We start from the raw sequence: 17,052 nt of genomic DNA on the forward strand, positions 1-17,052 counted from the left end.
TCAATGGATTATTTTCGGAATGGCACGTACTTTGGTTCTAGGCACCATCTGCAGGATGCAAAATGTCAGCTTGTCTAAAGTAGGTCAAGTAGAAAATTTATGAAATCCAGTAAAATATTTTTTTTCTTTTGTTTCTCTGCCGTCATTGTTTATTTTCTGTTTTCTTCTTAGTATGTCTTGAACCAGAGATTTTCATGCTACAAGTAACGTTTCAACACTAATTATTGTTATTTGCTATGGATAACCCAATACAATAAAAAAAAAAATTGTGGTTGCGATTTAAAAAAATTGAAATTTTCTCACTGTAACTGTAATTGTTTGAGTTTAACTATTGTTTTTCACGTGATTATTGAGCGCATACCTCAAAATACCTTGAACCAAATTCTTATTCCTGCGAACGGTATGATACTTACGGTTTCTTATATCAAGATAGTGTTTTTTATTATCCCTGTTTATAAGCTCCATATCTCTCATTAAACAATAGGGCAGAATCTAAACAAGTTTGTAATCTAATATTGAAGAAAAAAGAATAAAATGAGTACCAACTTTTCAAAGCCTGAAAGTTAATTATTCAATAAATTAAAAAATAGCCGACATTTCTCCGTTCTTCCTCAATGACTACAGAGAAATGCCAGTAAACCATCTTAAAATTCTACATTTTAACTTTCAAATGATTGTAATTTCAGTTCTTCAGTATCTCCTTCAATTTATTTAATTTGTAAATTTTATGAATAAATAAACTTTATTTTATTTTTTAATCTATTCAGTTTATTTTATTTATTTATATATTCAGTTTATTTTATTTACTGATTTTTCATTAATAAATAATTAAATAGATGCAGATTATTTTAAAATAAGGAAATTTATAGATAATCTCTTATTAGGCAACTTTGAATAGGTCTCAAGTTATTTTTGGATATTTCTGGGTTTTTTAAATATTTTTCTTAATAATTTTTATTAATTGTAAAAGAATTCTGAAAATGAACTTTTTAAAAATGAAATTACAAACGAAGACATATTTTGTATTACTTAATATTGTATATAAAATAAGTTTTTCTTTCATTAAAGATAAATTATTTAAAAAGCATCAGATTACAAACACGTTGAGAATCCGTTTAGTTACAAATATTAAACTAGACTCTTACCTTTTGGCATACGAAGCATAATTTTAATGAAAAGTTTGGAAGTAGAAGTAAGGTTTTAGTGGATTTTTGTGTCACTTAATTGAAGTCATTTTTTCATCATTAACTTAACACATGAACATCCATGGTAGAACATTTTATCCCAAGCTAGTAACATAGAAATCCAAACAATATGTATAAAATCTCAAACCAATGAGAGTGGTTTCCCTGGAACTTCCCCACGTGCTCTTTCGTAAAAATGTTATTCCTCTACCCCTGCATGAAATTGTGGTCCTTAAAGAACGCCTTAAACGTTCTGAGTACAGCTCATTCTCGGATTTGGAAAGTGTTCACGCTTTTGCGCATGCGCTAGAAGTATTTATTTCATTAAAAAAGAGGTGAGAAGAAAGTTAAAAGGAGGAGCTGTTTACTTTAACAATAGGGCAAATTCAGATAATTCGTGGAATTAGGAGACTTAAAACTGCATCAGTAAGGAACATCAGTATTTATGCATTATTCACTGCAAGTCTTTGTCGAACAATAGTTTAGAAAGAATCTATTAGCATACGATTCATTTGGGCGATTTTTTTTTGTAATTAATCTCTTGAACGTGGTTAATACAAAAGTGCGAAAAAAAATGAAAATTTATTTTGGACGCCTTTTTTTACGAACTGACTGAAACCAAAATTTAACACAGAATAAGAATTATAGTCATAAAATCACATTCTAATTTTAATTAACTACGCATTTGCGTTTTTGATTTATCTTGCATGCATGTATAGAAAGATACGAACCGACAGACGGTCAACCTTTAGACAGATTTGTTCAAAATTTGGTAAAAAATCAATATTTTATATACCGAATCTCTGAACAAAATTTCATTATGAATTTGAATTATCAAATTTACATGCATGCAAAATTACAGAGAGACAGATTGTCAACTCTTTGACAGATTTTATTTCAAATATGTGCCAAATCTATATCAAATTTGCTATATCAGAGGGCTAAATTTTTAAATATGTATCTCTTTTATTATTATTATTTATTTATTTATCGTGTTATTTTTCTTTCAGATAGCTAGACATGTCTCTCTTGGAAAGGTTTCGTTCAAAATTTAATAAAGTTCTGCAAATTTGATATAAAAGTCGTATATGAAACTTCATCTGCGGTGCTCAAAGCATTTTATAGTTATCATATTTTCAAACAGACATAATGTTTTTTTGTGTAAGACATGTGTTTTTTTTTAATTTGGGGAGATTTGAAATGCAATAATTCTTCAAAATTTCGAATTCGAATATTTTGACACTTGCAATACCTTTTCTTTATATACATTGTATATGAAAAAATTAAAAAGGAATAGGTATATGTGCAACTGACACAGTATTATTGTCTTTATCATGAAATGAATGAAAATTTCTTTTAACAAAAGAACATCGTATCAAGAAATTATAACGAATTTCCTGAAATAAAGATATAAGAGACAAGGAAATTTTCCGGTCAGCTAATGATAATTATTTCATTAATTTCTTCTTTTTATTTTCTATTGAAATAAAAAAAAAATTGTCTATTTCAAAATACTCTGAAATTTGTAATGTTTCCATAGAATGCTATTTAATCATTATAAATTTCCAACCATTCGAATTTTATATAAAATAAGTATAGATATATCAAGATTAAATAATTCACTTAAATACAAATTTTATAGAATTTCATATTTTACACATTTTAAATACACTTATGTATTTTCAACTTAGTAAGCGTCCAAATAATAATAACATTCATCCCATTTAAGTATTAATATAGCTTGTTAATTTTAAATGGATAGTAACAGATCATGTTAAATTAAATCCAATATGTTTTATCTGTATATGTTTTTCTACCAGTGTTTCATAAACGAGAATGATTTCTTGTTTGTTTAGAAAAATGGGAAATGATTTCGACAATGAGTGTAGCTATATAAAATTTAAATTTGAATAATTGAAAGTATGTTCGCTATCGATTTATTAAACAGAAACTTAGGTCAAAATTTATAGTTCGTGTTTATTAAATACGCACTATAGGTTTAATTCATGGAAACTAATAGGGCCGCTGTGACCTGGTGTAAAGGTTTCGGCTTCGGAACCGGAGGGTTTCAAGTTCCAAATTTCAAGTTCCATTTTTTCAAGTTCCAAAAAGTAAACCCGTCCGGGTGAAATATTCTCCCGCTAGTGTGGTGTGATATGGGAAAGGAGTTGCCAGCTCAGATGCCATCTTCGTCATACGACCTTGGTTCGAAATTACGAGGTCCGTCCCAAAATAGCACTTGTATTGTTTTATAAAGGGACGTTAAAATAACTAAACCAAACCAAACCAAGGAAACTAATAATTGGTTTACTTTTATCCTATCAAACTAGTATTACTAAATAGATATACCAAATTTTTATATTTAAATTTCTGTAATGTAAAAATAGCAAAACATTGAATTGGCTCTGACTCCTCAACACGTTCATTTTCTATATGTTATTAAATGTTGGAAACATTTGCCAATAAAAGGACCGTATAACCAAAAAAAATTGTATAACTATAATTTAAATTTATATCAAATAGAAGGATACCTCTCTAGCGGCTATAGAGAGAAACAAGAAGTCAACCTCAAGCTGTCGTAAATGGAACGTTGTTAGGATTGGTTCCATGTGTTAATTGTGCTGTATCTGATTGTTTGTGACTGTAAGTCATTACACATCTCAAATCGTGTCTCTGTTCATCAGATATATAAAATATTGATGTTTCTTTTTTGTGACGAAGTTTTTGTTATGTGCACATTTTTGTCGAACGGATATGCATTTTTAACAAATATACTTTCATAAATTTAATATCTATAATCAACTACCGAAATAATTAAGAGAAATGCTTTAAGAAAAATTACTTCATACCAAATGTAAGTCAAATTATTGACTCTCCGACCTGCCCGAAGATACACGGATAAAGAAGACTGAATGACCGGACCGCCGCAACAGCAACATTGACGGGAACTGTGGTTGAATCCTAAGGACCATCATCGGCCACAGTACAACCCTTCCCGAAGGAAGTACATCCCGTCATCGATGGGAGGAGACAGATCCCCCACCTATTTATGTACCCACCAGGGTGGCGAGATCCAGCCACCATACCAGAAGCATCTCATCCTCGGGGGTTTTATACCAATTGTAAAGGGTGCCCGAAAATTAACACAAGATTTCAATTTGCCACCATTCATGCAGTAAAGCGCTGGCAACCCTATTAAAAAACATTTGACAGCTGATAATTTAGGGTTATTAACAATGGCGCTTTAAACGATAGAACGATGTGTTTTCATTGTTCAACAATATTTCAAAAATAATGAAAGTGTGGAGGCTTCAGTTCGAAAATTTGAGAATTGGCCCTTTAGATATCGTATGATTTAACACCATTGGATTTCTTTTTATGGGATTATCAGAAGTAAAAGATCTATACCAACAGGCTCACAGGCGCGCGTACATTGAAGAAGGAAATTCAAAGCTGCATCAACGAAATTCAACCACATTTATTCAAAACACTTGACAATTTCCACAAAAGAGTGCATATGCGCTAGCAAAGCTGTGGAGGCCATTTGCCCTATGCGTTATATTGTTGTTGCTTATCCCCCTCGGATTGAACACCAATTCAAAGCAAGTCCAAGAGATCGGAGAAAAAGGGGTGCAGTAGCTTCTGAGGGTAAAGAACCCTCAGCACCAGTAGGCAGAAGCCTGACTTTAGCTCGTATGAAATTGACACTCGCTTGCTCAACCCCTTTCTAAAGGAGGGCTCTTTCACACACCTCACAGATGGAACACAGTGTAAAGAATAACCATGCCTGAACCAGGACTCGAACCCGGGATGCCCAGATCACTGGGAAGAGGCACTATTTCTAGACCAGGATGCCAGGATTATGTATTCCATACATAAGCCTATCCTGTATACTTTACTATTCAATAAAAATATAACAATTTAAAGAAAAAAACTGTATTTTTTATTGAACTCAAATTTAGCGTTAAAGCGTTATTCTATCGTCTCACGTTCCATTTTTACTAACCCTAAGCAATCAGCGGTCAAATAGTTTTTTTAGCAGGGTTGCCAACACTTTAAAGCACAAATGGTGAAAAATTCAAACTTGCGTTGATTTTGGAACACCCTTTATAAAGCATTTATATTTTATTTTTTTACCACATTAACATTTTGCACGTTTTTTTTTTTTTTTTTGCATCCTTTTATATTATTTTTTCATTATTTTCCGAAGCAATTTGCCAAACGCCAAAATATAATATTTTCTCCCCAATAAACATCTCCGGGTCCTTTAATGCGATACGCCTTCGAATAACTTAATTGCGACATTTCGTGTTCACAGAGACTTAGCAGCAAATTGCTTCTTAGAAGTCTAATGTCTGTATTCTCTTCCTCACTTGTATTTCTCTGTCGTAACTTTTCTGCCCATTCATAAGACGTGAGACTTTATGGAAAAGTCCGCGGAAAGATTGGGGTGAATGTCTTCCAGCTTTCAAGCAGGAGATAAGGGGGAGGGGGCTTTGAGTCTCTAAGATGTCACGAATCTTTCCTCTGCTGCTTTCCTCAACCCCCTCCCAACAAGCACCTTTGTGTCGGCAATGATGGATTTCGCAGCGAAATAAAATTTCTCCCTGAATTGGTGTCAGCGGTAGAATGAACATCAGGAAAATTCACGGGAGGGTGCTTTGTTGTAGATAGAATATCGAACACGTCGAGAGAATTTGTATCAAATCTTCGTAACCTAAAAATAGAACGGTGTAGCCACTCAGAATGCAGAATTTGGAACACAATGTTTCTAACTGTAGTTGCTTATATTGAGTTAAGCATAAATCAAGAAAAATCAAGAAATATTCCATTCGAAAATAATATGATATTTGGAATGAAATTTATGTTTAATTGAAGTATATTTGGTCTATTTTCATACAATACTTTTATTGCTTTCCAGTAATTAATAAAAAAATATGTTTGTTGACTTTCAGTTTTAATGCAGTTAATATTATTTTTTAATGCAGTTAATATGATTTCTATTATCGACGTATTGTATATTATTATAATAGTTTTACAGAATGAACACCAGGGAAACTAACTTAACCAGGAGAACGTTTTGTTGTAAATAGAATATCGAACACGTGAAGAGAATTTGTATCAAATCTTCGCAACCTGAAAATAGAACGGTGTAGCCACTCAGAATGCAGAATTTATAACACATTGTTTCTAACTGTAGTTGCTTATATTTAGTTAACCCTAAATCAAGAGAAAACAGGAAATATACTATTCAGAAATAATATGATTTTTTGGAATGAAATTTAAGTTGAATGGAAGTATATTTAGCCTATTTTCAACATTGCTTTTAATATTTGCCGGTAATTAATAAAAGATATGTTTGTTGACTTTAATTCTTAACCCTTTCACTACACATTTATTTGAAAGCGTCATTTGTATTTGGAGCGCATTTAATTTTTGGAACAAGTAAAGGCAGTAGATTTTATGCAAGAATTAGTACATTTTATATTATTTAGAATATATACTGTTACATGATATTGAAATAATTTAAGCTAATTAGCATTTCAAAAAAAATTGAAACATAAATTCAAATAAAAGCCGAACGTTCTGATTCGCCAATGCAATCCAAAAGGTTAATTTAGTTAATATGATTTCTATTATCAATGTATGGGACATATAATAGTTTTGCAACAAATAAAAGAGTGCTTGATAAAGTACTCATATCTTTATGAAATAATTCTAAGCATATATATTTTTAGATATAAATATCTTTTTATCCAAGAAATAATACCTAACTGGAATTTCTAATCACAATACGTTCTTCTAATTATTGAACCCATGATTTTATAACGATTTGTTGATATGCATGCATACCTTAGTTTCTTTCCGTTATATTAATGTCCCATTTTAAAGCAACAATAGGGCTATTTTGGGACGTACCTCATAGTTTTGAGTAGCGGTCAGAGGACGAAGACGACATCTGTGCGGATGCCCTATCTCCATGCATCCGTGTCACACCTACGAGAGTGTAATTGACTCTGACGGATTTAACGAGCCCTAGACCAGTTTCCATGGCGGTTCTTCGATAGAAAAGAGTATCAAACTTGAAAACAAGACCGAAAGAAAACGAGACCTTACCACCAGGCCAACGTGATCCCCATCCATAACGTTAGAATTTTAATTAAAGTATATATAATAAAAGAATGAAAATAATTAAAGAGGGAAAAATAATTAAATTTCAGTAAGCGATCTTTAAACAGTTGAATTTTACAAATAACCAGATAAAATAAGTTTTTTTTTTTTTTAATATCTAGAAACAAAGTATTATATCTACGAAAATATGAATTTAGATGTATCTGTTAGGAATTTACTATTCATTTTGTGAGAACTTTTGGAAAAGTAGGAATTGTGTGAATTGTTCTATCAAATCATGCCTAAAACTGAAACACAGTCATGGCAATTTATATTCAAATTTTGAAAAGTATTTTTAAACCGTCTACCAATCTAAAAGAGAAGTAAATGCTTACCTTTCGGCCTAAATTTGTTTCTTTTATTATTTGTTATAACAATTACAGCTTTCAGAAAAACAATAATTGAGAAAAAAATTGTGACGGTAACGTTATTCGAAAGAGTTTTTCAAATAATTCTACTATATTGTTATGTTCGGTGACAACGTTAAAAAGTCGACTTTCGGCGAAGATATCGAGCACAGTTTTTATTCAATGCTCTAAATTTCTAGACGCCTTTCTTTATAAAATCATTCGGATCTTGTTTCTATGTTTGTTTTGATAAAGTTACCCTTATTTTTATATTTGTGTGGTCTATGTTGTTGCTTTTTTACATCTTTAAATGCTGTATCCTCACATTCTAAATTTTGATAAAATATTTTAACAAAAACCCTTATAAATAAAAATAATCTAATAAATTTTTTCCAGACATGTTCGGCGTAATATTTTTTCAATATATTCTGCGGCTTCTGAAATACAAAGTAAACAATCTATTCATTAAAAATTGCGTAGATTTTTAACGATTCATGCTGCAAAACTGAAACTTTCATATTATTTCAGTCGGAGGCAAATATTTTAAGGTTGGATAGAAATACTTTTTTTTTATTTGAGAAATGAATAATATACTTTTTAAGTTACCTATATATATTTCGAACAAATAATTTGATAAACTTCCAATCTAGAAGGAATTTACTTTAAAGTTCTTTTTTAGCGCTATATATACTAATCTTTAAAACATTTTTGGTTTTAAACTGATATATTTTTCTTTCATACGTGTTTCTTCATTGAATTCTATGCAAAATATTAAAAATATAAGCACTTCATAATATATTTCTGAAACTACCGCTAGAACATAGGTGCGTAATATAACGCCTTATTGATGAAATTCGCTGTGCAATTAAAACAATCAAAAATTCAATTTTTTTTCCAAAAAAATTCTTTTTTTATAGATATTCTCCATCACTACAAATTGAAAAGAGCTTTTCGTGATTTCACAATTATAAAACAGCCGCCATTCATATTCTACGAAATATTTAAGCATGATACATAAAAGTGCTAATATTTCTGATACAAGGCGATCAAAATTGAAACTGACTATACAGCGAACTACTCAGTGTAAAGGCTCCAAAATCGTTGAACATACTATTCAACACATAGAGAAACGGATTACGCGAAAGAAAAAAAAATTAGTTCAAGCAATACCGATAGACGGCGCTGTACAACAGAAAATATGCTGAAAAGCCATAAGTAATCACACAAAACACACACACACATGAGGAATGGAATTTTCCCTTTCTAATTTATATTGCTTGTATGAAGAAAAAAAAAAGATAAAACAGTGAAGGAACTAGCACTGTTATTTTAACTGCAATTTCGCGCTGTAAGCACAAAAATGTGCATAAATCCTTGGTTTGCAGATATTGTTCTAGGCATAAAAGGGGGATAAAACTGAGGAAATGTAATTCTTATCAGCGATGGCTTCACGCTTTGCTTGTGAAGTTGTTTTATGAAAACAAAGGAATTGCTGCAGCTGCACTTCGAGAATTTCGTCGACTTGTGAAATTTTCGGAAAGGACAGGAGGTACCAAAACATGCTCTAAAATTTTGTTGTACCCCAAATGCAACTGCGCCAATGTCTTCATTCAATTACTTTTCTGCAAGATGAAGCATCTCCACACATTAGACTCTGTGTACATCAGTTTCTTTGTCAACACTTTACAAATGATAGAGTAATGAATCGTGCGTTCCCGGCAACCTAACCATCGCGTTCTACACATCTTAATTCCTGTGATTTTTGGCTGTGGGGATACTTAAAATATCTTGTTTATCGGGGACGACTGGTAACCTTGGCAGATTTGAAACACAGTATCACTCTGCAAGTGAGAAGCATCTCAATCAACCAATTACGATCCACCGTTGAACAAGCTGTGGCTAGAATGCAGATTTTACATCTGGATTAAAGAAACCATATTGAGCTGTATCCTTTGCATCGTTAAGATCCTTGTGATTGAATGTTTGATAAGTTCGAATAAAATATGTTACAAATGTGTAGCCCAGGTTAGCCTGTTTGGTAGGGCGTTGGATTCACGTCCCTTGCGTTGCGAGTTCGAACCCCGCCGGTCGAAGACTCCCCGCATGTGTGGTGGCTGGCAAGTGTATAAATCTTACGTGGTCACAAAGTCCTCCATGTCTAGAGTAATACCCCTGGGGGTACTGTGATTAAATATGATCGTTCTCTGATTTCAGCATGTTTTCTGTTGTACACCGTCATCCATCGGTGTTTCTGGGACTAATTTTTTTCAAGTAATCCCTTTCTTGAATAGTCTTGAATAGTACGTTCACTAATTTTGGAGCCTTTACACTGAGTAGTTAGCTGTATAGAACAGCTCAGAGTAGGGAGTTTTAATTTTGATCACCTTGTATATTTATAGAAATAAGAATTTTGTCAAAAATTACTTTACAAAAGTGAAAATTGAGTAATGAAACACTTTTCTTTAATTTGAATTGTTCCATAATGTGGAAACATGGATCATGACACATAAGAAAAAATTCTAATATACTTATGAAAATAAGAATTTTATCAACAATTTCCTCAAAAAAGGAAAAATTGAGTAATGAAACACTTTTCTTTAATTTGAATTGTTCCATAATGTGGAAACATGGATCATGACACATAAGAAAAAATTCTAATATACTTATGAAAATAAGAATTTTATCGACAATTTCTTCAAAACAGGGAAAATTGAGAAATGAAACACTTTTATTTAATTTGAATTGTTCCATAATGTGGAAACATGGATCATGACACATAAGAAAAAATTCTAATATACTTACGGAAATAAGAATTTTATCAAAAATTTCTTCAAAAAAGGGAAAATTGAGTAATGAAACACTTTTATTTAATTTGAATTTTCCATAACGTGGAAAATTGAAATTTTAAAATATTTATTTTCCCTCCTTCTTAATGTGTTAGATTTTGAAATTTTATATACTTGTATGATATTGCTGCCAACTTACTATTTATACATTTAAAAATTTTAATTATAAATTAAGATTTTCAATCTGTATTAGTCCTGCTTTAAAAGCAAATGTTTCGTAAATTTGTGTAATCTAAATGACAATACACTGTTTTAATATTTATAGAATATTTCTATCAATTAATGAATTAAATTAACTATATTTTGACTACATATCAATGGCACCATTTCACAGTTAGATTCACAAAAAAATTGATTTCAAGGTTTCATAATATATAGATAATAATGAATTATAAATTGGCAATATAAAAAATAAAACTGATTGATAAGCTCAAAATGATTAAAAATAAATATACTGATTATAAATAAATAAACTAATTGATAAGCTCACGGGTCTGAACTAGAAGTTTGTTTTATTTTACATTTGAAATGCACTCTGTGGTAACGTGTGTAAAATCATAAAGCAATGCAGAAAAGTTCGAAATTGAAATTAATTGTAAAATGACTTATGATAATATATTTGTAAAAATATGTAAATATTAAAATAAAAACCATATATGTAAAGATTTTTTATAAACTACTGTAACGCGAATAACATATGGTGTTGATAAATTTATTAATCAGTGTTATTTGCAAACATTCACTTAATAAATTTCGAAAGATCATTATTTAAAAACGTAGGAAAACTAGATTAATTTGTTTTTCTAATTTCAGCATTTTTTTTTTTTGTTTCTTGACAGTAAAAAAAAAGAATTTTGTAAGTAATCTTAAAAACTTGAGAATTGATAGTGATAGGATCAATGTTTCAGTAAAAAAAATCAAACACCTACTTTGATAATTAATTTTATAAAAGGAAAAAAAAATAATAATAATTCTCCAATAAAGTACCTTAGTAATTAAGGCTAATTAATCATATTATTCATTTATTACAATAGCTGTATTTTTTTTATTCATAGGATTAGTGTTTCGAAAATTAACAGCCGATTATAAAAACATTATTCATCAGCTTGAATTTGTGGGAGAAAAATATTTTAGAAGCAAAGCATTGTTGAAACAAAATTGCGTCTACTATTAATGTATTGTTTATGTGATTACTTCCATAATAATTTTATTAAATCCAAAAGATAAATTTATTTTGAACATCTTTAAGGAATTTATATGTGTTGTTTTAGATACTCTCTCGTCAAGCTTTCCTGCGTTTTAGTGTTATTTATAACCAATTATTGTTTTTATATCATTCTGTGTTGTGGCTTATGGTACTTTACGAGCCCACTGATTTCAGCCGCATGAGCGTCTTTTGTTTTTACAGAGCGCCAACTAGTTGTAAGAGTACGGTTTAGCTATGGACGCGTCACAATCCTTCTTACAAGGTTTACTTCATTTAATCATTTCATTCACAGAACGTAATTTGAACCAGAGAACAATCACCTCTGAACGAGTAGAAACAGTAGTATTACTCTCGACAAGCAGGACTTTGTGACCATGACAGATTTATACGTGCGCTAGCCACCACACACATACGGAGAGTCTTTAGCCCGTGGGGTTTGAGCTCGCAACCTGAGGGATTCGAATCCAACGCCCTACCAACCATGCTATCCCGGCCGCGTTTTATCGTTCTTCTTGAATAAAAGAAATGCATACTTTGCATTACCTTAATTCTTTAATAAAACAGTCAATTCATTCCATGATTTCGTCTATACAAATGTAAATTATCCGTTGTGAAAAAAAAACTTTCATTACAGTCCTTTAGCGATTTCATCCGAAACGATGCGCATGTTGGCCACTTTTCAAATGAATTCCCGTTACAAGTAAAAGAAATTATAATCCAAATAAGCGAAAATTGTACCAACTAAGATTCGATAGTTCATAGTTATATCAATTATTTACCAAATCATTACAAAGAGAAGCTAGTGTGCCTGGTGCAATTAAAATAGTAAATGACTGAAAAAAATTCGGGTGACCAACAAATAAATATTTGTTACAAACGCTCGTTCAACAAATAAATATTTGTTACAAACGCTCGTTCAACAAACAACAGAATTACAGTGCCCAAAATCTCTAAATATCACTAAGAAATTTTCTCTCTTTTCATTAAGCACTATTAATTGAGTACTTTGCCTTGTTTGTTAAAGACACTCAGCCAGAATGGTTCAATGACAAAGAGTTTACCGAACGCTTCCAAAGGATGTCCAGGCAAACATGTACTAAATAGCCATCAGTTAAGCGGGATTCTTTGTTATATATATATATATATATATATATATATATATATATATATATATATATATATATATATATATATATATATATATATATATATATATATATATATATATATATATATATATATATATATATATCAGATCAGATGTTTTAATGTAGTGTTGAAAGTGTTACTTATCAGAATTAGATAAGTTTTTAAAAAAAATTTATACGATTTTTTTTCGACTAATAAAAAAGAAAAAAGGGTTTGTATTGCCGCTCTATAGCCTAGATTGCTGTCTCTTATTTCTTTCTATTTTTAATATTTTTAAAAAAATATTTTAAGCTCATTGTACAGCAATCTATTACATTACTGAAATAAAATGTCAGTTGTTTTATTGAAGCTACTAATATTTGAAATTTTGAAGTACATACATTAAAAGTCATTGTAGAGACAAATGAGAGCCTAAAGTCTGATTTTGAATCCACACATTTTCTGAATCATGTGTATGCGATATAAAAGATAAAACATACTAATGGCTGATAAGAAACATTGTCATTTGTTAAATTTACTGTGTTTTTGAAACATCTGTTTTTTGTGGTACAAGTTTATTAAAATTTGTACCATAATCAGCAAGGGCTCATAATCACATAATCTTCCCTGGCATTTTGAAAATAAATGCAAATCATTTCACACCTCAAGCATGCCATTATCACTTTAAATCAATAGCTAGGATAAATAACAACATAAACCCCTGTCTACATACTGCAACATACCCATGCACGCATGCACAAACACACGCACATACACATATACACATATATATATGCCCATACACGCATGCACGCGCACACACGAGCGCACGCACATTGCTTTAAAAAGAAATGTCGCTTTTTGTCAAATTTCCAGCAATTTCGAAGCATCTGTTTATTCTGAAACAAATCTGTTAAAATAATAAAGTAATAAAATGAAAAACAAATTATAGACTCTTTATGAATAGGTTCCCTTTTGATAAAGATGCTTTGCTGAAAAAAGACGATAAGAAAAACAACAAACGTAAACTAGTATTAAAAAACTGTCACATTAATATGCCCACTCTATTTTCATGTTTTATCGAATGAACGCTTCCACATATTTGACGTATAAATAGTTTCACTTGCCAACCTGAACCCTTAAATAACATCTACTAATCAACTTACAATTATATTTATACACATATCAACGAAGAGAGAGCTCTCAAATAAAGTTCAATCTCTCGTCTTGAAAAGTTAACTTATTAAAATTAATATCTCATGCAGCAAAATTGCTGGCGGAGTGTTATGGAAAAAAAGCACTCAAGTAAATTCCGATAGTGAACGACCCCCGATGATATTTTGAAACTGGTGGCAAATCTCTAGACACTTCTATTATTAAAGCCCGCTATTGAATCAATACGTTACTGCAGAGATAAATGACAGCATAAGCGTATTTCTTGGGACTCAGGAATTTCTCAGAATGCGTGGGTGTGGTTCGAAAGGAGTTCAAACTATTGTATGCACATAGCCAGATGCGCTATTTAAAGTCATAACTAAAGAATTCTTATCTTAGGATATTTAACATATTAATAAATGATGTAATTAATAAGAACACAAAGGAGATTAGATACAGCATATTGATTTTCATGCATTTATATTTACCGCATTTTTTTTAAATGATAAAAATGGGTTTTGAAAAAACAAATTCATTCAGTCACTGGTGTGCAAGAGATTTGAAATTTTGTTATCAATATCAAATCACTTTTTTAATATTTCAATAGTTAATTATCAATTCATAACTCAATTTATTAAATGTGGGTTTCTTATGAATAGTATGAATAGTACCACCTGGTAATGATTTTTTGAGAAAAATATCATTAAATTGCTCAAAATATTCGTAATTAGTCGCTTTTTTATATTTTCAATGTTTAATTATCAATTCATAACTCAATTTATTAAATGTGGGTTCCTTATGAATAATAATGATGATAACATATAAACATTTATTGTTGGGGGAACCCGCACCTCGATGTACATACAGTATGTCAGTGTCCTATGACGGTTCTTCAGATTTTAATAGAATGTCCACAATTTAACAATGAACGAATTCGCTACTTTCATTCTCCTCAAATCAAATTAAAAGATATTCTTCATAAAGCTCCCCATTCCCACCTTTTTACCTTTTTTAAAAATGATTGGCTTTTAATTTTTGATTTGATTCTTAAATAACTCTTTGATTCTGTTTTACCATGCTATTACTTTTTGTAGATTTTACAGGTTGACAAGTTCAGAAAAATGATGCAATTTAGAAAGAAGTTTTTAAACTTTTAAAATAGGATTAAATCTTAGCGTATGTTTGGCGCAGTTTAATCAAAAATGGTTCTTGCGCAATAAACTCCATCAACCAACCAACCTTATGAATAATACCACCTGGTAGTGATTTTGAGAAAAATATCATTAAATGGCTCAAAATATTCGTAACTAGTCGCTTTTGGTGAAAAGCTGGTTCGCCGGGGATACTGATTATATTTAATTTCACTTAAAACTTCATGATTCCATCGAAATGTCATAAATTAAAGCCGTATTTTGAATAGTTTTGCATAAATTCTGTTCATTGCAAATATAAACTTTTCTGAGGAATAACAATTGCATGATATTGCATAAAAATGCCTGGTTCATCTCTAAATTTTATTAGCGGTATCGTAAATTCTCCTTTAGAATATGCACTGTGTGCTCCACAGGTATTAAACAAGGTTCTTCTTCAGCTTTCAAAAGTGGAAGAAATTCATGATATCAAATATTTGATATCATGAAAGTGATTTTGATTTCATTCAGACCAATGAAAATATTACTATGAAGTATCGTACTTAGAAATATTTTCTACAAGTTAATTAAATCTGGAGTAAAGAAATTTATAGCAAATAGATTAGCATCTCTAAAAAGGTAATTTTCCGGACATTAAAACTGTGTAAAAATAATTTTTGTACAGAATGTTTTCGGAAGTTTTGACGAGAAAAAATCAAAACCCAGCTTATTTTTAAATAATTATAGTTAAAATTAAAATTTCAAAAACAAGTGCACAATACTACTACAAATCTGTAATGTTGTTTTCCAGCACGGTTAGTGCAATCACCGGAAAGATCGTTTTACGATCAGCTCTGTTGGATGCTGATTGAATGCCGAATTAATGATTCAAAGACTTGGTGACAAACTTGGCGCCTTTGGCGACAGAATTGATGTTACTGTAAACTTCCAGAATTTTGGCGATAAAACTAATACTTAACGAGATATACTTGACTGTTCGAGAACATTCTCTGCCGTGTCTCGGGAGCTATAAAAGGCCGTGCGATCGAGCTGGAGGCACTGTTTTGAGTTCAACTTTGGTTAATAGTTGAACGAGCTCTCTGCCTGTGTGCTTCGAGCAGCTTGTCATTGCTGTGCTGTTGCATACTACTATTTGAAGAAGTGCTGTTGTGTATTGCTTGTGAGCGTCTCGGCTGTGAATTTGTTTGCGTATCAGTGACTTCGTGTTGATAAAGTCGTCATTTGTTACTGAGGCTTCTTGACTGTGCGTATCCATACACCCACTACAAGCAAATCTGTTAACTTTACGGACTTACAGGAGGAAGTTCAGTAACAATACTAATAAGTAGCCCATTTCCGTCTTCCATAGTATATCTGGATCAAATTTGGAAGCTGTGGTCAAACGGTTTGGCACCAAGCGTCAAAGCATATATTTACCTTTATCACAAAGAAAGTCACATTTTATAGTTAATCATGAAATTATTAATATGGTTAACACATTTAGCACTAAATTTTAGAAAGTAACAAGAAAAATAAAGACTTTTAATGACTCTTTTGTTGGAGCACTTTGAACAAAAACTTAGGTTCTACTTTTTAGAAAAAAATAAAAGTTCATTCTCAAAAACATTTTTTATTACATTTTGTTCAGATTTCATAAGCAAAACAAAAAACTCAAAGGAGGGAAACTCAAACTCAAGGGATTACCACAGTATTATCCCTTGTGGTATTCGAAATTCAAAAGTGAAATACAGGAAATATCAGATAACTGAGATAATTAAGATTAAAGATTAGAATAGATTAAATTTTCATAAAAATGCTTCTGTTATTAACAACTGGAACAAATTTTGATGTTTTACATGAATGCTTTTTTGTTTTATTTTAATT

The sequence above is a fragment of the Argiope bruennichi genome, chromosome 4 (assembly GCF_947563725.1).
Source record: "Argiope bruennichi chromosome 4, qqArgBrue1.1, whole genome shotgun sequence".
Taxonomy (NCBI): Eukaryota; Metazoa; Arthropoda; class Arachnida; order Araneae; family Araneidae; genus Argiope; species Argiope bruennichi.